This window comes from Thamnophis sirtalis, unplaced genomic scaffold (assembly GCF_051295495.1).
Source record: "Thamnophis sirtalis isolate CommonGarterSnake01/CBP01778 unplaced genomic scaffold, rThaSir2_p1.2 scaffold_2, whole genome shotgun sequence".
Lineage (NCBI taxonomy): Eukaryota > Metazoa > Chordata > Lepidosauria > Squamata > Natricidae > Thamnophis > Thamnophis sirtalis.
Window position 1 is genome coordinate 6,267,490 of NW_028261382.1, and position 21,803 is coordinate 6,289,292.

General features: G+C 46.0%; 1 protein-coding gene across 1 annotated transcript in view; it reads left to right on the forward strand.

Annotated features, from left to right (window-relative positions):
- The first annotated feature begins 11,444 nt into the window (after positions 1-11,444).
- The window catches only part of ZNF609 (zinc finger protein 609), a 71,571-nt gene continuing 61,212 nt past the window's right edge, over positions 11,445-21,803 (forward strand). The window contains exon 1 of the mRNA XM_087704140.1: positions 11,445-11,641. The gene's annotated coding sequence lies outside the window, so the exon portion shown is untranslated. The remainder of the gene's footprint in view (positions 11,642-21,803) is intronic.

The following is a 21,803-nucleotide window of genomic DNA, read 5'->3' on the forward strand; positions in this document are numbered from 1 at the left end:
CCTAAGTTTAGTATCATTGAGCATTTAAACGTTATGGAACTCTCCATTTTTCTTCTTAATATCTTCTAGTAATAATATATCAACATTAAACATCATTATTTTCATCATACACCTACTAACAGTTTTCATCTTATTTATATCTCTTAGGTGTATTATCTACTTAATTTTTTAGCTTTCTTCATTTCCAAACTCCTTTTTTTTCCCCTCCAACCAAAATACTTCCCAAATCATATAATGTTCAGTTTGCTCTTTCTCCTTCATTGCTAATGTTAATCTGTTCATCTCTGCACATTCTAATATCTTCCTTATCACCTTCTCATCAATAGGAATCTCTGGGTGATGTTTTGAGGGATTTTGAGGAGCCGAAGTGGCTCAGTGGTTAGGGGTGCAGTACTGCAGGCCACTTCAGCTGACTGTTATCTGCAGTTCAGCGGTTCTAATCTCACCGGCTCAAGGTCGACTCAGCCTTCCATCCTTCCGAGGTGGGTGAAATGAGGACCCAGACTGTGGGGGGCGATATGCTGACTCTGTAAAACTGCTTAGAGGGGGCTGAAAGCCCTATGAAGCGGTATATAAGTCTAACTGCTATTGCTATTGAATATTCGGGGGCGAAGGAGACAGAACACACACACACACACACACACCACAGCGCCATTCTTGGATTCTTGGAATAGATATTCAGGCCTTGAATCTGTTTACGCCGTGCCATTTCTGCCCACCGCAGCTCATGGCAAAGTTGCCATTCCACCCTACCCATTTGGATAGTCTCCAGTGCTGCCAGCCAAAAAGCAGGCGGATGTGATGAACTGAAAGATTCTTCCCTTGGCAACTACTCCTGCCGAATGCGCCGTGCCTCCTGGTGACATTTGGAGTTACTATGGACACCCGGGCGTGCTTGGCAGCCTTTGCCACCTTTTACCCAGACACCCATTTCTAACCTTCCCCCAACTTCTCTCCTTCCCAAATGAAAGCCAGAAGATTTCCTGGTCGAAATCTTGTGCAACTTCGCATGAGTTACAACTATTAGAAGAGGTGCGATGCTGTGAAAGGGTGGACCACGCGAACCACGTTGATTATTGGGGTCTTCCAAACGGCCGTAATTGCCTGCCGTGGTTCAATGCTCTTGTTGCTCCATCGGGGTACGGCCCATGGCGTTGGAGGCTACCCTTTCCGATGCCAAGGGCTGTGAACACCACCACTACCAAAAAGAAAAAGAAAAAAAGATTTTGAGGATGTGGAGCAAGGAGCAGAAGGGTGGGGTCCTCGGTGCTCCCCTGAGTGTGTTTTCTTGCAGACGTTTCATTACCAAACTAGGTAACGTCATCTGTGCTAGGGTCTGCAAGGCGCTATGGCTCAGCCAGGTCTAGAGGGACAGAGGTTCCTCTTCTTTGTTTTATTTATTTATTTAGTTTGTCACTCATGTACAGGAATAAGAATAAACATGAATAAGAAGACAGGAAATGGGTACAAATAAATGGGGACAGTAAGTTAGGGACGGTAGGCGCACTGATGCGCTTATGCACCCCCCTACAGGTAAAGGTTCCCCTCACATATGTGCTAGTCGTTCCCAACTCTAGGGGGCGGTGCTCATCTCCGTTTCAAAGCCGAAGAGCCAGCGCTGTCCGAAGACGTCTCCGTGGTCATGTGGCCGGCATGACTAAACGTCGAAGGCGCACGGAACGCTTTTACCTTCCCACCAAAGGTGGTTCCTATTTTTCTACTTGCATTTTTACATGCTTTCGAACTGCTAAATTGGCAGAAGCTGGGACAAGTGACAGGAGCTCGCTCCCTTATGCGGCGCTGGGGATTCGAACCGCCAAACTGCCGACCTGTCTGATCGACAAGCTCAGCATCTTAGCCGCTGAGCCATCGCTTCGCAGCAGCACGTGGTTCGCTCCGACGTGACTAAAAACCAAGTTACTAAACCAGCTGTGGCTCCAGAGGGTGGATGCGACCCAGAAGGTTTCGGATGTAAAGGCCAAACATGGCTTGAAGTGGAAGGGAAGGGAAGAGGCACTCTAGCCGGGACGCAAGGAAGGGGGTTCAGAAATTCAGGCATGCCGGATGGATAATACGATGCCCTGATGGTTTTAGGAGAGCAAACAGATGTTCTGAGATCATTCCTACTGCGGTATGAGGTGCATGGGCCTGCCCTCCATGCAGCTCCCTATTGCAGTGTTTCTCAACCTTGGCAACTTGAAGATGTCTGGACTTCAAGTCCCAGAATTCCCCAGCCAGCGAATGCTGGCTGGGGAATTCTGGGAATTGAAGTCCAGACATCTTCAAGTTGCCAAGGTTGAGAAACACTGCCCTATTAGCATCTGGATTGCAATCCATGCTGTTTTAAACCATGAGGAGCATTGGGAAAGCCTCAGAAATAAGGGGCCAAGAAAAATGAGGAAGGGGAGTCGTTTTTTGCAAAAGGCTTCCAAGGACAGACAATCAAACAAACCCTCTTTATTTTAAATGACAATACTGTATGGAATTCCCAACAGAAGGTTGAGGGTGTTTGGTTGGTGGGGCGGGGAGAAGAGAATGTGAAACAGAACAAAAACGCAAAGCAGATTTATTTTTTCCCCCTCGTGAATGTCCTCTTTCCTCACCCTCCCCGGTTGCCTCTTCTGCAAAAGATAGCCTTTGTTCCCATGAAGGGAAAATAGATTTACCTGAATGATAAATGAATGCACTCATGTGGGCATCGGAGATTCCTAAGGCAAGCAATTTCACTGCCAGGAAGCAATGCAGCCCCCCCCATGTTAAGTATCTCTTCCTATCTTTATACAACCTGGGTGCTAAGCAAGCAGCTGCCGTTTGAAAATTGGCAAAATTAAAAGAAAACAGGGTGGGGTAGTGAATCCTGCAGCAGGCAGGGGGCTGGACTTAATGACCTCTTAGGTCCCATCCGACTCTGATTCTACAAAAACGAAATCAACAGGATCTTAACTTGCCCCGAAAAAATACAAATTTATTTTTGTTGCTTTCCTAACACATTATATGCTTAAGAGCCGAGGTGGCGCAGTGGTTAAATGCAGCACTGCAGGCTACTTCAGCTGACTGCAGTTCAGCAGTTCGGCTGTTCAAATCCCACTAGGCTCAAGGTTGACTCAGCCTTCCATCCGTCCGAGGTGGGTAAAATGAGGACCCGGATTGTTGTTGGGGGCGATATGCAGAATCTGTAAACCGCTTAGAGAGGGCTGAAAGCCCTATGAAGCGGTATATAAGTCTAACTATTGCTTATTGTTATTGCTATATTTTTACATGGTTTTTTCCCCCTGGATTTTTAGCCACAGGATCAAAGTTTTAGGTGGATATGCTTTCAAAAAGATATCTTCCTGAGTTCTGGATCGCCCTGAGCCCCAAGGAGCGATCAATTCACTGCAACAGATTCCACTTGCCAGATTCCTCGGGAAAACTTACAAGCTGATCCCATCTCCCTGGGAGAGGCTTCGTATTCTTAGGAGGCCTCAATTCTCGATGTAATCAGGAAGCAGGTTGATCTAGCAATTTTGGAGAAAATTATATATCCATCAGAAAGTGTTAACATCATGGTTGCTTCTGGCAAACAAAAATAAATAAATCTTAAGTTTGTTGAATACTAAAGTATTCATTTCCTTTTTTTTTTTTCCAGAGATCTTTAAAATCCGGGGAACTTGGCACATAATTTGGATTTGAAGGTTTTACTGTGTTTATTTGTTGCATTCCTTTTGAGCGGTTAAGTTCATTTTTAGTTTGTTTGTTTGAAAACAGCTGTGTAACGTAAATAAAAATCGTAAAAGATGTACATTTCAAAAAGGATGTGGGAAGCAGGTGGCTGATTTAACTGCAATCAATTTTGCCTAGAAAAGAACCTGCATATCGGTTTTCACAGCCAAGAATAACTCTAAAGATAAAGGTTCCCCTCGCACATACGTGCTAGTCGTTCCCAACTCTAGGGGGCAGTACTCATCTCCGTTTCAAAGCCGAAGAGGCAGCGCTGTCCGAAGATGTTCTCCGTGGTCATGTGGCCGGCATGATGAAACGCCGAAGGCGCACGGAACGCTGGTACCTTCCCCTATTTTTCTACGTGCATTTTTTACGTGTTTTCGAACTGCTAGGTTGGCAGAAGCTGGGACAAGTAACGGGAGCTCACCCTGTTATGCGGCGCTAGGGATTCGAACTGCCGACCTTTCTGATCAACAAGCTCAGCATCTTGGCCACCGAGCCACCACGTCCCTTTTAGAATAACTCTACAATGCACAAAATAAACATGGTGGGTTACCGCGGTTTCAACCATCCAATGTTTGGGCTGCCTTAACCCATAACATGGTTGATTTATGGCTTAGCTCATTCCTAAAACCTGGTTCTTAAGGCTTTTAATCTTTGTTTTACTACTTGGAGCAATGTGTCAACCACCCAATTGTAGCAACACCTGGGCTAGCACAAGGTGGATTCCTGCGGTGAGTCTCTCTGGGCCTATCTTCTCCCGCCCCATCTGCCATTTCCTAGTTGGTAAATAGAAGAGCCTTCCCCCCCCTCTTTTATCTTCTAACCCCATCCTTTAATTTCTTAATTATCCTACATGAAAACCAAAGGGTGGGGTTTAAGATAATTGTTCAGAAGCCCAAGAATGTAACAACAGGGAATGCAGTTTAATTATTGAGCTGCTTCTGGTAGATAATCTCTCTTTCCATTTTGGTTTTCCAGCGTCCTTTGAAGCTCCAACTTTTGATCTATGCTCTGCCCAAAAAAAGTTGCAAGAAGACAATGAAATTCCAAAAGGCTGATTGGTGCAGGGGCTCCTCCAGGGGTGAAATTTAATTTTTTTACTACCGGTTCTATGGGTGTGGCTTGGTGGCCGTGGCAGGGGAAGGATACTGCAAAATCCCCATTCCCTCCCCACTCCGGGGGAAGGATACTGCAAAATCCCCATTCCCTCCCCACCGCAGGGGAAGGATACTGCAAAATCTCCATTCCCTCCCCACTCCGGGGGAAGGATATTGCAAAATCTCCATTCCCTCCCCACTCCGGGGGAAGGATATTGCAAAATCTCCATTCCCTCCCCACTCCGGGGGAAGGATATTGCAAAATCTCCATTCCCTCCCCACTCCGGGGGAAGGATATTGCAAAATCTCCATTCCCTCCCCACTCCAGGGGAAGGATACTGTAAAGTCTCCATTCCCACTCCACTCCAGGGGAAGGATACGCAAAATGTCCATTCCCCCTCCACTCCAGGGGAAGGATACTGCAAAATCTCCATTCCCTCCCCACTCCACGGGAAGGATACTGCAAAATCTCCATTCCCTCCCCACCGCAGGGGAAGGATACTGCAAAATCTCCATTCCCTCCCCACTCCAGGGGAAGGATACTGCAAAATCTCCATTCCCTCCCCACTTCACGGGAAGGATACTGCAAAATCTCCATTCCCTCCCCACCGCAGGGGAAGGATACTGCAAAATTTCCATTCCCTCCCCACTCCAGGGGAAGGATACTGCAAAATCTCCATTCCCTCCCCACCGCAGGGGAAGGATACTGCAAAATCTCCATTCCCTCCCCACTCCAGGAGAAGGATATTGCAAAATCTCCATTCCCTCCCCATTCTGGGGCCAGTCAGAGGTTGTATTTACTGGTTCTCCGAACTACTCAACATTTCCGCTACCGGTTCTCCATAACCTGTCAGAACAGGTTTTGTTGTGCGTGCATTTGTCGGGTCACACATTTTTTGCCCTCCCCGAGCCCCATGCACACCTTGCACTTACCTGCATCGAAAACGGGCTGCGTGGGGACTCCTGAGAGGGTTGGGGCAGGGCGGGCGTGGCCAGCCAGGAGTGGGATTTGGGGGTTCTCCGAACTGCACAGGATCTTAGCTAGAGGTTCTCCCGAACCCCTGCGAACCGTCAGCAGCCCAGCCATGCCGTTCTCTGCACAGCTCCATCCTAGCTTACCCAACCCAATGTTTGTGGTTTCGCATCACACCCAAACCACAAGCTAACCAAGCAAGCAAGCCCAGGTGTGCAGGAACACGAAAAGCTAAACTGTTTCGCCGTCATGAGGGCACGGCCTACAATGTACACATTTATTAAATTTAAATGAGGTCTGTTGACACTATCCAAGCCCTACGCTGGATTGCTGTTGTACCCAGGCTGACGGGGCAGCAAACGTATTTGATCTCATTGGGCTACAATCCTCCAAGTGGAGATCTGGTTACTCAACAAGTCCTCGACGTACGACAATGATTCATTTAGTGACGTCACTGAAAAAAGCATCTTAGGGCCATTTTTCCCCACGCAGGATCATTGTGGCATCCTCACAATCACATGGCCAAGATAGAGCCGAGGTGGCACAGTGGTTAAATGCAGCACTGCAGGCTACTTCAGCTGACTGCAGTTCTGCAGTTCGGCTGTTCAAATCTCACCGGCTCAAGGTTGACTCAGCCTTCCATCCTTCCGAGGTGAGTAAAATGAGGACCCAGATTGTTGTTGGGGGCAATATGCTGACTCTGTAAACTGCTTAGAGAGGGCTGAAAGCCCTATGAAGCGGTATATAAGTCTAACTGCTATTGCTATTCGGACGCGTGGCAACGGACTCCTCTTTATGACCGTTGCAATGTCCCCTCTTGCGACCTTCTGACGAGTCAATAGGGAAGCCAGATTCAGTTAACAACCGGGGTTATTGACTTCTTAACCGCCGCAGTGATTCGCTTAACAACGGTGGTAAGAGAAGTCGTAAAATGGGGCAAAACTCACCCACCAAGTGTCTCACTTCGCAAGAAGAATTTGGGGAGGGGGAGGGGCTCAACTGTGGTCGTAAGTTGAGGACGACCCGCAGTAAAGCGGTGACCTCCAGTCCAGTTTCAAACACCCCAAGGAGATTTCGTGGGGCATTGGCCGAAGAGGTTTCCACAGGCCAAGAGCCCTTAGATGATGAAGCCAAGTCAACAAGGCTCTCAACAGCTGCCAGAGAAGATAATGGACTGCCAGTTGAAGGAAGGCCAAACGAGACTCATTTAAAGGAGTCCGGTGAAGTTCTCGAACAAGCAATAAATCTCCCAGGGCTACGAAGATGCATCGTGCCGCAGGTCAGACCCCCCCCCCCCCCGCTGCATGCACACCCGCATGACTCCCCTTAGGAGAGTAAGCAGTTTTTATTTATTGCACAACTGGACAGAACAATCTAATCAGCAATCAGCCTTGTAAATCATGCCCTGAACGGACTCTCGGCGTGGCAATCTTCGGTGCTGAGTAAGGAAAACGTCTCCGTTTCCCCTCCTGTTTCCAGCTCCTGATCTTGGACATAGGGCATCGGTGCACTGGGCAGAGAGAGGGTAACATGGCACGGTTTCTGCACCCACGCCACAACTGGCCTTGTTTGGATGGCTGGTGCGAGACATCTAGATGCTAAAATCCTTCCTTAGAAGGAGTGCTTTCCTGAGGTCGTCTCCTAGGGATGGGTTTTAAGCCAGGATGGGTGGCCAGGATCATCTGGCTGCTGTTGTGGGAGAATTAGCCTTCAGCTGCTCTTCAGAAATTGTGGGTGCTCCTTCACTGGAGTTTAGACAACAGCCCTGGAAATGGCCTGAAAACAGCCATGAAAATGGTCCAAAAATGGCCTGGTTTTGGCCATTTTCAGGCCGTTTTCCAGTGCTCTGGTGCCCACAAAGACCAGTTGGCTGGAATGCTGAAAACAGCCCAAAAATGGCCTGGAAACAGTCCAAAAACAGCCTGAAAAACGGCCCGAAAATGAATTGCTTTTCGGGCTGTTTTCCAGTGCTCTGGTGCCCACGAAGACCAGCTGGCCAGCATGTTATGTGCACACCAAAAACCAGAAGGGCAGCTTGTGACAGCATGTGTGCCCATAGAGCCACCTCTGGCACGGGTGGCATAGGTTCGCCATCACAAGACAGTCACTTATCTGAAATGGTATAGGTTCTCCTGCTTGAGCAGTGGGCTGGACTAGAAGACCTCCAAGGTCCCTTCCTGTCCTGTTCTAGTCTATTTTTTTGTTCTCTTTTCTATTTTATTCTATTCTGTTCTATTTTCCCTTTTTCTCTTCTCTCCTCTTCTCTATCCCTGTAGGATTGCTACACAATATCAGGGTGGCTTGTCAAGAAAATTCCGGAGACTTTCTGTATGCAACTCCAACACCTACTGACTATATGAATGGCCTACCTTTGTAAACAGAGAAAATAGTTTCAGGCTTGCTCATCGGGATTCTAATTGTGATGTGCTTTTTAACATTTTTTTGTCCTGCACTAAATCAATAAATAAAGCCACACCAAGACTCTGGCATCATCGAGGGACAGACCTATGGACTCGTGGGTTAGTGGGTTTTTAAAAAATATATATTTTATTCTTTTTAAACAAAACAACACATACAAAACAAAGCAAGAAACAAAAAACAACTTTCCTCCATTTTATCAAGCATGTCGTTTGGTTACAAGTTTTTGTGCATCAATTCTTAAGATTAAAAATAACATCACTGGTTTTGCATTAAACGTAACTGAATGTTTCGCTGTCATTGAGCATTATGTGTTCAGATTGCCATTAATATTCTTTCATTTGTAACAATCCTTATTTCCTTGAATTCATAATTATCTATCAAATAACAATGGGTCTTTAAAGTATTATAGTATCACCTATCACTGGACTACTGCAACGTGCTCTACATGGGGCAGCCCTTGAAGAGCATTCGGCGACTTCAGCTTGTCCAGAATGCAGCCGCGTGAGCGATCGTGGGTGCACCTCGGTTCACCCACGTAACACCTATCCTCCACGAGCTGCACTGGCTGCCTGTTGGTCTCCGGATACGCTTCAAGGCGCTAGTCGTCACTTATAAAGCCCTTCATGGTATTGGACCTGGGTACTTGAGAGACCGCCTGTTGCCAATTACCTCCACTAGACCGATTAGATCCCACTGATTAGGCCTCCTCCGAATTCCATCCGCCGGCCAGTGTCGACTGGCGACTACCCGGAGGAGAGCCTTCTCTGTGGCTGCTCCGACCCTCTGGAACGAACTCCCTGTGGAGATTCGCACCCTCACCACCCTCCAGGCCTTCCGCAAAGCCCTTAAAACCTGGCTGTTCCGACAGGCCTGGGGCTAAAGAACTGTCCCCCCCCCCGTCTCGAATTGGTATGACTGTTGTGTTTTAATCATGCATTGTTTCTTTGTCGTTTTTAAATTCTTGTTTGTATCCCGCTTCCCTGGTTGAGTTGTGAGCCGCCCTGAGTCCCCTTCAGGGGAAAAGGGCAGCATATAAATAAAATCAACATTCAACATTCAACCTATCTCTAAGGAGTAAAAGCGAAGATTGGATCAAAGAATTCCCACTGGTTTATAATAAACATTCATATTTTAGAGCCGAGGTGGCGCAGTGGTTAAATGCAGCACTGCAGGCTACTTCAGCTGACTGCAGTTCTGTAGTTCGGCTGTTCAAATCTCACCGGCTCAGGGTTGACTCAGCCTTCCATCCTTCCGAGGTGGGTAAAATGAGGACCCAGATTGTTGTTGGGGGCAATATGCTGACTCTGTAAACCGCTTAGAGAGGGCTGAAAGCCCTATGAAGCGGTATATAAGTAACTGCTATTGCTATTGCTATTTCAATTGACCACAATGTCTCCAATCGTCCAGAATTCCAAAGTGGGTTAGTGGTTTTTTTTAAAGGCCTGTGCTGGAGACTGACCTGATCAGCTGCACCCCCGTGGAAGTATCTTAAGTCAGCATTCCTAATGAGAAGGTGAAAAGGTTCCTCCCACAAATGACTTGTAAAATGAAGCAATCCTCATTTAAAAAACAAAAACAAAACGCCTCCCTAATTTTCTGTTGCAGCACCTCAACTGCAACTCAAACACCCTGCAATGAATTCCAAACAAATAGAAGATGATGAGTCGGTTCATTGCCTGCTGACAGGTATAATTATGTTTTCGAAAGCGCTTTATACACCTAAATGCCATCTGATGGCATACAGCGATACTGTAGGACAGTGTTTCTCAACCTTGGCGACTTTTAAGTCCTGTGGACTTCAACTCCCAGAATCCCCCAGCCAGGATATATATTAAAAACTTCGCTCAACAGGGCAAGGACACACCTGTAGTAACTACTATATTCTGACTGATGTGGCGTTGTCCTTCTAATGCAGGTAGTCCTCGACTTAACGACCACATATGTGCTAGTCGCTCCCGACTCTAGGGGGTGGTGCTCGTCTCCGTTTCAAAGCCGAAGAGCCAGCGCTGTCCGAAGACGTCTCCGTGGTCATGTGGCCAGCATGACTGAATGCCGAAGGCGCATGGAATGCTGTTCCCTTCCCACCAAAGGTGGCCCCTATTTTTTCTACTTGAATTTTTCACCTGATTCCGAACTGCTAGGTTGGCAGAAGGTGGGACAAGTAATGGGAGCTTACTCAGTTATGCGGTGCTAGGGATTTGAACCGCCGAACTGTCGACCTTTCTGATCGACAAGCTCAGCATCTGAGCCACTGAGTCACCACATCCCCCAAATATAATACAGGAAATCCTCGACAGAATGATTATACTAAAGCGAGACACAAAAGTGTGACCCTCCAGATGTTGTCCAACTCCAGTTCCAATTGCTGTCCCAACCTGAACAGCCCAAGGTGAAGGATGCTGCAACCTGCCTTCTTCTCTCCCCCTCCCCATGTCAATGACCTCCCCCTCCTATAATTCCTGCCCAAGGGCCCTGCTGGAGGCGGCGGAGGAGGCAGTGGCGGATTAAGGCTCACTGGTGTCCTAACCACTGACAAGTCTTGGTGCCCCTCCTTTGTGCACACTGTACAAATCTTCATTGGGGTTTATTTTTTTGGTTCCTTTCTCAACTTTGTGGTGCCCTAATCACGTGCTTAGTCTGCTTAATGGTTAATACACCACTTGCCGGGAAAGCGGGGGGGGGGGGGGCGGCTTCCAAGCATCCTGTCCCTCTCTGCAGGATTAGGGGATGCAAACCCCCCCCCCCAACACCATGCACCATGCCACTTCACAAGGGCTCTCCGGCACCCACGCGGGCATCTTTTGCAGGCTGACCAGGGAATCCACCTCTCTTGGCACCCCGCCGGGAGGCCGCAGCCCTTGGCGGATGAGCTGTTAAGACGCCCGGCGTTTCCTCCCGCACTTTCTCCTTACAACCGCACACCGAGCGAGCGTCGCTGCTGCTGCTGGTGGTGCTGCAGCCGCCGCCGCCGCCTTCCTGATCCGCGGCTGCGCTCCAAGCTCCGGGTTTTCCTGGGCGCGAGCGCGCGCGCGCGGCAGGAACGCCGCCGCTGCTGCTTCTTCTTCTACTCCCGCCCGGGCTTTCCCCCCCCCCTCCCACCTCTCCTCGGCGTTCCAGTCTCCGCGTCTTCCTTCCCGCCGAGCCGGGTTGTTGCTGCTGCTGCTGCTGCTGCTGCTGCTCCGAGCGACTCAACTCTCTCTCTCCCCCCCCCGTTTTCCCCCCCCCCTCGAGCGGCCGCGCGGAGGGAGGGTCGGGAAGAGCCGGATCGCAGCCGCTGTGCCGGCCGCGCGCACACTCCCCTTCCCACAGGCGGCGGCGGCGGCGGCCGTGAGGAAGAGGAGGAGGAGGATGGCGGGCTCGTGAGGCGGCGGCGGTGGCGGCGGCTCCATGGAGGACGAGGCAGCGGCGGCTGAGGGGCGCGCCCGTCCCCGGCCGGGACCCGAGAGTGAGTGTGAGGCGAGGAGGCGGCGGCGGGCGAGGCCGGGCGAGCGAGGGAGCCAGCTCCTCATGGCGGCACGCTAGGCCCCGGCCTGGCTCGGGGCTCCCGCTGAGGCCGGAGCGGCGGGAGTCGCCTCACGCGGGGGCGGGGGGGGGAGAAGACCCCTCCCTTGGCGAAGGGGGAGGGGGGAGGGGGCGGCCTCATCCGGGGACTTTCCCATGAGGGGAGGGGGGGGCGTCCCTCCTCCCCCTCGCATAAAAGCCCCCGTGCGCCCAACCGGGCATGTGGAGGGCTCCCCCCTCCCGGCAGGGGTCAGTCTGCGGGGAAGCGTGGCCCCGGAGAACCCCCGAGGGTTGGGGTGGGTTGGAGGGAAGCGGGGTCGTCCGACCAGCCGGCCGCCCGGAGCCTCCTCCGCGCAGAGGGCACGGCCGGGGGTCACCGCCGAGTGTCGCCTGAGGCCGCTCCGGGCACGTGTGCGGCCACCCTCGGGGAAGACCCCGGCAGGAAAGGCGGCGCCTCTCGGGGGTGGGGGGGGAGGCTTTCAAAAGCGGGAGTTCCGCAGCTTCGGGGGAAACTTGAGGAGTCTCCGCCGACGGATTGGAAGGAAGCCCGGGATTTTTGTTGGGGGGGGGGGAGAGACGCAACGTTGGGGATAGCATCATTGAAGTTGGGGGCGCAGGGCGTTGTGGTGGTTTTTTTGGGGGGGTGCATTGGCCCTGGGACGCATTCAGGGGGCTGGGATGCAGGACTTGTCCAGAGACACGTGTTTAATCGATGGTGTTTGTGTATACAGAGTTTGGTCTTCAAACTTGACAAGTTTTAAGACTTGTGGACTTCAGCTCCCAGAATTCTCCAGCCAGCTCTGCTGGCTGGAGAATTCTGGGAGTTGAAGTCCAACAAGTCTTAAAAGTTGCCACGTTTGGGGACCCCTTGGCTTTGGGGCACCTACAGTATGTTGGAACTCAGTTTCTGCTCATGAGAGGATGTTGCAAAGATAATTGTTTAGCCAGAGGGTTCAGCTGACTCCTGCTTGTGGACCACAATGGGTTAAGCCATGGTCTGGTAAAAAAAACGTTGCATGGAAGAAGTTCTTAGTGTATACAAGTAGTCCTCGACTTACAACAGTGAGGTGGCGCAGTGGTTAAATGCAGCACTGCAGGCTACTGCTAGATCAGCAGTTCAGCGGTTCAAATCTCACCGGCTCAGGGTTGACTCAGCCTTCCATCCTTCCGAGGTGGGTAAAATGAGGACCCGGATTGTTGGGGGCAATATGCTGACTCTCTGTAAACCGCTTAGAGAGGGCTGAAAGCCCTATGAAGCGGTATATAAGTCTACTGCTATTGCTATTGCTATTATTCAAAGTTACAACGGTGCTGGAAAAAGTGGCTTGTGACTGTTTTTCACCTTGACGGTCCTTGCAGCATCCTCATGGATCCAAACACAGATGCTTGGCCACTTGCTTCTTATTTACGACGGTTGCAGTGTCCCGGGGTCATATGATCTGCTTTGGCGGCTTTTTGACCAGTAAAGTCAATGGGGAAACCAGGTTTCCTTAATGTGTTACTAACTTAACAGATGCAATGATTCACTTAATTGTGTCATAAGATGAGGCAAAACTCACTTAACAAATGTTTCATTTAGCAACATAAATTTGAGCCCCAGTTGTGGTCATAACTTGAGAGCTACTGTGGTTAATGGCAGGCTTGTTGTAGGTCTGATGCTATAAAATCCTGCTGGTATCTCTCAAGATTTCCGTAAAATCTAAGTGTTCTGAAGGAGTTACCTTATCTCAGTGTTTTTCAACCTTTTTTGTGCAAAGGCACACTTTTTTCATGAAAAAAATCACGAGGCACACCACCATTAGAAAATGTTAAAATTTTTTAACTCTGTGCCTATATTGACTATATATAAAGTAATTTTCCCACGGCACACCTTACACTATGTCACGGCACACTAGTGTGCCGCGGCACAGTGGTTGAAAAACACTGCCTTATCTGAAAGTTATGTTTGAATGTTGGTGTATGAGGAACGCAGCATTCAGGCCTGGTTTCTTGGGCTATATTTCTAGCCAGTCTGGCTGCCTCACATGGTACAGACCATTTTTCTGTCTTTGAAGAGTTCCTGAATCTAGAGTGAGAAATGACAGCTCATCAGTAGTGCCCTCAATGGGTTGAAGTAAAAGCTGTTTTAACAGTTGCGGATGGTTGTAGGAGGAAATGAATGGGTAGGTTGAAATGTCCTGCGTGAGCCAATCTGGTTGCAACTAGCTTTATTTATTTATGCCTATGTTTGGGATTTATTTGGACTGGTTATTTGACTTGGGAACAAATGCCTTTTGTCAGGGTTTACTTCCGATATATAAGAGCTCTTCCTCTGAAGCTCTGAATTCTCACCTTCTTATCTTTGCTTCCATCAACCACTTTCTTCAAGAACCAGAGTCCCACTGTGAAAGAATTATCTTCTTTTTCCCTCTCAGAAGGACAGGTGTATGTTATAGGAATTCTGTTGTAACTGTTAGCGCTTCTGATGAGTTTCAAAAACTTAAAACCTTTCATTGGTCTGTTTTGGGTTCCTACCTGTGATACTACAGCCCCATTGTTCTGAAAGTGGTTTAATTTATGCCAAGTCCTGTTTTGCGATCTTAGTTTAGATTACACTGAATCTTTTAGGCCTGCGTGTGTTGTGAACTGCACGGAATTCTTTAAATGTTAATGTACTGGAAAATACATCCACAGCTACCACCAGCAAACCACTTATCAGGTTAAATCTATGGAATAGTTAATAGTTCAGACTTTGTTTTGATCTTTTGATAGAGGTGCAGGATCTGCACAAACAAGTTATTACCTCAAATGAGTAACTGTATTTGCTCTGTGTCCTGCCTCCGCAGTGCAAACCTGATAGGAACTAAGTCCTTAAATTTTTGGATTTCTGTACAAATAAATAGGCACAGAATGTCAGTACAAGCAGTGACTAGTACTTTTGTTCAAATACTGTTTTTTGATCTGCTACAGACTCTCTTGCATAATTATAGCTGACAAGTAATCTCAGTGGAAATCCTAAGGAATATTTTTAAACTCAATCTGTTGACTAGTTATATTATTTAACATTTTAAATAATAGTCTTTTGCTTGGTATTCTGAATATTCTTACTAGACTTCAATTATATTGACTATTAATAGAGAAATGAGCATTAACCGTATTTAATATTTTTGTTAGTACAGTTTTATCAGAAAGTTGTACTATTATTTCATTCTTTTTCCATTGTGTGAAATGAGAAATCACAGACTTTGATGTCTAATAACCATGCGGATTCTCTTGACAGGTTTCAGTTAAGAGTTATAATTTCGACACTTGAAAAAATAGTCTTATGTTCGGGGATTTTGCTGCTGTTTTAGTGGAGTGGATAAGTGCCATATTTTGGTGTAAGAAATCAAGATTTATAAAGGGTGAATGAGAAATAATTTCCTCTTTTGACTGAAAGCATAAGACATTTCAGTCCTTGCTGTTTTACTACTCAGTATGTTTGTATTTTGAAGACGTGTGGGTGACAAATGTTTCTCCAATTTACAAGTATTTAGTTTACTTGTTCAGATCTCATTTTGCAGCAGCACAGTCTGTTTGCTAAACAAACTGATGCATGATTAATGTGCAAAAACGAGGTATGTTGTCCACCTCATATTCTGCTTTCTCTCGGAACTTTTCATTTCCCCCACGGAATGAATCAATCTGAATATTTCAAAGGTAGCTAATCCTACTCTCCATAACAGGAAATGATTTGTGGACCAGACACAAGGATTCAAGACCAGCTCACACCTGGAACATCATAAATAGCTCTTATCTGGAATAATTTTGTTCCTGTCTTATTTTTGTCTTCCTTCTTGTTTATTCATTTGCTCATTGTTTTTTCTTGTTTATAATGTTTTATTTGTGAAATTTGGGTAGCATATGAATTTGAATAAATAAATAATGCCCTTCAGAAATATATCAGAGAATGTTCTGCTCACATTATTCCAGAGGAAATAGAGAATAATTTGGAGAGAAGTCCCCTTTTACGCATCCTTACTTGTGGTTTAGGGGAATGTGTGCAGTCAGTTGTTAAACTAAAAATCAGTACATCAAAATCTGTCCTGAAAACATAAAAGCACATGTGTAAGGGCTTAAGTAATAGGAAAAAAAATACTTTAAGCTACTGATTTTCTTTTCTTTTTTCCTATCATGGTGTTTGTGTAAAGCACTATAAATTCTATAATTTTTTTAAAATACCATCAGAATAAAATGTGCTGTCACTCAACTTTGTACAAAATATGTAAATTGTAATTTGCTGATTTCAAGTCAAAAATAGTTGTTCTTTTGTTAAGATTGATCACGACCTAATTTGTTAACATAGCAGCAGTTTTCCGCAATGCTGTTTTATTGGTAAAAATGCTTCTTAAAGTACAATCCATAATTAGAGATTATGAAGCTTTTCAATGTTTTTTTTCCCCCATAGAGAATAAGAACAAGCAGAATTTAACAGCAGGTAAAATTCCAGCAATAATATTCAGTTAACTTCTAGGTGATAAAATGACATCAAAATGAGAACTAACAAAGTTTGGGGGAAAGAATTCTTGCACTGAGCTAGTGAGCAGGAGGCTGTGGGTTCTACTAATGGGATAAAGTGAGCGGAGCTACTCTTTCTTAGCCCTAAAAAGAAAATAACCACTTCCAACAAAACCTGTCAAGAGAACTGCATGGATGTCTACATGAAGTTGCCAGGAGCCAAGGCTGGACACTTAAGGACAGAAAACAAAAAGAAAAGTTGTATTAGCCTGTGTGTCTTTGCTTTCCATGTTTGGTCTACCTTGGAGGGCTGGTGGCACGTGTCCAAAAAGTAAACATGATGGTCATAACTGATAAGTCCTGATCCTCTGGTACATCCATGCTACATCCATGTAACCATGTATTTTCCTGTATGGGACCCCCTAAACATGATGTTAGATTATGTTAGATGATGTTATATGCTAAACATGATATTATATGCTGGTGTGTGTGTGTGTGTGAGAGAGAGAGAGAGAGAGGGAGGGAGGGAGGGAGATAGAGAGAGAGATTGTAAGCAATAAATAGTTTGCTGTTCAGATTATCTCAACATTTGCTTCTGAAGAAACTTTAAAAAAAAACAAGCTCAAATTTTCCTTGTCACAATTTGTGCATCAGCAAGCATAAACTTTTTATTTCTGCACCGGAATGGAGTTGGACCGGAACTTTGGTGTGGAGGAAAATAATAGCGTCCGGTTTGTAGGTAACATTCCTTGTACTAAAGAACAGCCATACTGCGATGAGCATGGGTTTTTTCCCCCCCTCTGCCGCACTGGTTCTTGCAAACCTGCAATGCTTGCTGATTCAGGTGAGCAGCTACCGAAAGGTTACGGGGAAGGGTGTCAAAAGAAGCATTGGGTTCGTTCTGTAAATAGTTTTGAGTTGAGCTTTGCACAGGCAGGTGGCAGCTCAGCTAGGTTCAATTTGTTCATACTGGACAACCATAATTGCCTGTCTTTGTGCTTTATTCACTAGAGAACTGGTGGTGTGCGAGAGGCCTGGGCTTGGAGTCAGATCACTGCAAGCCAAGGAATGGCAGCTGCTTTTGTTTGAAACGTTTTGTGGTCTTCCTTTGTGAGCCTCCCACTTCTGACAGAGAGAGAAGTCATCTTGTGGGATTCACAGAGTTATTCTAGACAGACATTTCCAAGCTTTTTTGAACTTCTTTATCCAGAGCAGGCGCATTAAGAGCTTCTGGACACGCAAACACCCAGAGATCGTATCTTCTCCTGCCGTTTAGCCTTAGTATAAAGTGCAGTCTAGCAATTGGCTTTAAAAGTCAGTAAATCAGCATAATTATATGGATTAATAACACATAATGGTAGGATGCTAAAATCTAACTCAAACTGTTCTCACGATTGAAATTTTAAGAAGAGATTAAAATCCGGTAGTAAATGTCATATAAGTTACATGAGATAACAGACTAAAAATAATCTCCCCCCCCCCAAAAAAAATCTAGTCTGATACTAACAGAGGCCACATGAAATTACCATATAACAGATTAATATTGATGTTACGGGGATTATTTAGTTTTATGTAAATCTTTAAAACCTTAACACTAAGATCTAATTGTAAGAATGATTCTTAGTTCTAATATTAAGACTATAAAGTTACAATGCAGCTACACAATGACAAAACCCACTTGGACTAAACAAAGATAAAAACAATTTATTGCCATTTATAATCTAGATTAAACTATAGGTTTGCTTTATTTTATTCAGTCAAAGTTGTGAAAGGGAAAAAGAATGCCTAATACGATCAAAGAAAATCCAAAATCCACTTTGGAATATAGCAAAATGGCGAAGTTAATTTTGATCATAAGGATCTACCTTTATAGAACCTGTGACACTATGAAATCTTATAAGAAGAGGTTGACACAAAAGGACTGTTGTCTACACTGATATTTGTTTAAAAGAGGTGCTATGAGTACATGACAAGCATCCCGGTAGAAAAATCAGCGCACTGGTACACATGCCGCTGACTCAGCAGCTCTAGAAAGGCATGGATATAAGCTTTTATTGTATGGGATACCACAAGCCTTCCTTGCAAAATTTCAGAGAGTAAGAAGAGGACAAAGAGAATCACTAAAAGCATAAGGCAGAGCGGGAATTTTAGTTGGATTTTCAACTAAGTAGCAATGGATTGTTCTGCTAAAGTCATTTTGTTATATCAAATCCCATATACGTTATTTTACGGGGGGAGCTGGAGAAAGGCTGCAACCTTTTAGTTTTGATTCCAGTGAAATTATTCTCCTGGTGTGATGTTGATCATGTAGAGTTAAGGGGACTAGAGCTTCTGGGTGATGTATCAGCTTAAGCCGTTACGCTAGTCTGCTTTGCCAAAGCCTTCTAAGGAGAGGAAGCCAGCTTTCTTTTACAGCATTTGAAATGCATCAAGATCCACTAAAATCAACCTCAGAATTTTAGACTGTACTTTCCCAAGCTGAAGACCTTTGTTTTATTACAAGCAGCTGCTTGATAAGATTTGCTAATGTAGATGCTGTCCTATACAGAAACAGCCTGTGCTCCAGTGAGGCCTCAAGTTATACAGGAAAAGTCTATATATTATAGTGATCGTATCTTCCAATTGAAGTTCTCATTAGATAATTGCAGTGCTGTGAATGGGCCAAGTGCCTCACCCACAGAGTAGGCAGTTTGGTTCAGAAAAGGAGCCACATGATGGTAACTCGTGCCAACTGGAGCCACTGTCAGGGATCCTTTTTGGCAGCACCAGGTAGAATTTCCAGATGAGCCTGTGAGACCCTATGGAATGGAAAAGAGACCGCTCGCTCCGGTAGGTTCTCAAAACTGCACAGTCTTCTATCTGGCCTAACATCCATGGTGGATAGAGGTGTGACACTTTGGCCCTGATAATTATTCAGAGCATTGCCCAAAGAGCAGAGATAAAAGCAGAGCCAAGGTGGCGCAGTGGTTAAATGCAGCACTGCAGGCTACTGCTAGATCAGCAGGTCAGCGGTTCAAATCTCACCGGCTCAGGGTTGACTCAGCCTTCCATCCTTCTGAGGTGGGTAAAATGAGGACCCAGATTGTTGGGGGCAATATGCTGACTCTCTGTAAACCGCTTAGAGAGGCCTGAAAGGCCTATGAAGCGGTATATAAGTCTACTGCTATTGCTATTGCTATCTGAAAGAGGAGATAACCAAGGTCTGTAGAAGAGCCAAGCCGATGGGAGATGTGCAAACAGAACCATGTGATCTCCGGGACCTCAGTGTAAGCCAGATTGTACTTTCAGCAGTCTCACAGAAATCATTGCTCCAGACCACTATTATGAGCAGAATTTACAAGAAAATGTCTGGGGAATTGATTGACCTGATCATAATTGAAAACAAGGCCAATAGGAAGGCCCTATCATCAGCGGAAACAACATAAAGAAGAAAATAGATGCAGCTAGCTTCTTATTTGCCCTTTTGCCTTTTCTTCCTAGATGGTTTCACTTAGAAGTATGCATAGGAATACTCATGACAACATAGGAACAGTCATCAGGGAAGGGGAGAAACGTTTTAGAAGAAATATCCTTCAAATTGATGCTATCAGCTCCCTGGTAGAGGATCTCCTGGTAAAGTAGACATTCCAGTTGGAGCATGTGGGACAGTTCAGAGACAAACTGATGGAGAGATTCCTACCTTCCACAGTTTCAAAGAAAGGGAAGACACAATGGAGAATAGCAGATGTCATAGAACATGCATGGATAATCAGTGCAATAGAATATGTTCCAAACCAGGAAGGAAGCTCTGGCCCGGTCTCTATTCTTTCCAAGCCACTAAACAGGTTCATCAGATAGTTGACCTTCATTCTGGAGACTGTGATGACTAAGGTTAGAAGCCTTTATTCCAAACAATTGGCTAGCCTCTTTGGCGGTCATGCTGAGTATGCTGATAAGCCTACCATAAATTTTTCAGATTGGTGTACATGGTTCAGTTTATCAGGACCAGATCACGTCTGTCCCCTTCAATCTGATGTTGGAATTTTTAACCGGAGTGATGGCATAATGGGTACCTGGGTACTCATTGGGTTCATATTTTACCCCTGATTGGATGACCTTTTCATCGCAGTTCCCTCAATGGAAAAATAATTGAATTAGCTTGACTCCGATTCCTTAGAGATTGCAACTTTGTGATAAACATAAAGAGCTCCCTTGTTCCCTCCAGGTGAATACTACTTTTCATTCCAGACTGCTCCAGTTGCTTCTGCTCTCATTACAGGAATAGATAAGACTCCAGGATCTGAATAACCCTGATAGTCCTATGCAGGGGGAAGATCCCCGAAATGGTGATTTGTAGTAATCTATTCTAAACACACACACATCAAGTATAGTTCTCAAAGAGCCAAACAGAGAGAAGATACCCATAGATGTCACCTGAGCAGGATGTCATCCTGTGTCTCTTGGTTCAGAACCTATGGCCCAGTCTAAGGCCTTCCTCCTGCCAATCAGTTGCTCAGAGATTCAGGCAGTGTATCAGGAGTCATTTAACTTGAAGCATCTGGTGAGGGGAAAGGATTTCCTAAGAAAGGATGGACAATGCTATAGACAAGTCTGGCATCACCCCCCCCATCCCCCGGGAGGCATGAGGTCAATGGGCCTTTTAGAAGGAGGCAAATCACTTAACGAGGTAAGCAGAAGACCACGTAAACCAGATATCCCCACACTTGACAACTTTAAGAGTTGAGGACTTCTTGCTGGAGAATTCTGGGAATTGAAGTCTTAAAGTGGCCAAGTTTGGGGACCTCCGACGTAAACAATGAACACAACTGGCTCAGCCACCAGAGTACACCACAGTCAGAGCAGACATTTTACCCAAAGGCTTTTCCAGAAGATAACAGAGATATTCAGTTTATTATTGATCATCTTCTTTGCAACCGAGGAGAGCAGGCAGGTGAGCCATTTCTCATTTTTCCATGATGTCAGAGCTAGAGGAGATAGATGATCAGCTAATGTCATGGCCAGAGGGTTTGCTCTACACTATTTCACCGGCATAGATCGTGTCCAGAATAGCATAAAAGATGAAGCTTCTCAAGGCATGAGTAATTGTGATCGTCCCCTTCTGGCTCAGGAGCCCGTACTTCTCTGTATAGATGTCAATAATTAAGAAGCTTCTTTTTGGCAAAGCAGAATCGCTGGAAGGAGGGAGCCATTCTTCACCCAGACCAAAAATGACTTCGGGATTGTGCTTGGAAGTTGAACGGGGGGGCTTAGTGAACCCCAGTTTTTAGATTTCGTAGTGAAGATTATCTGCTGGAAAGATACACCAGATGATCTGGCAAATGTTTTGACTGATAGTGAAGGAGAAGGAATCTAGAATACTGGAAATTCTGGGGTCCCTATAAGGTGATCTAGATAAAATGCTGGTATCATATACCCTGACAAGGCAAGCTTGCCACCGTTCAAATTATATTTTTGGATGGGTAGGGAAATTTTCTTTCCGGCTACAAGCTCGTGTGCCTTTTCTCAGGGGGTTTGGCTTTTATTTCTTGCCCAGTTGTTCTCCATTTCTCATCATGGGATTTAACATTGGTCCTCAGGATGTTGACCCCAATTCCTTTTGAGCCAATTAAGCATATCTTTACGAGCATCCT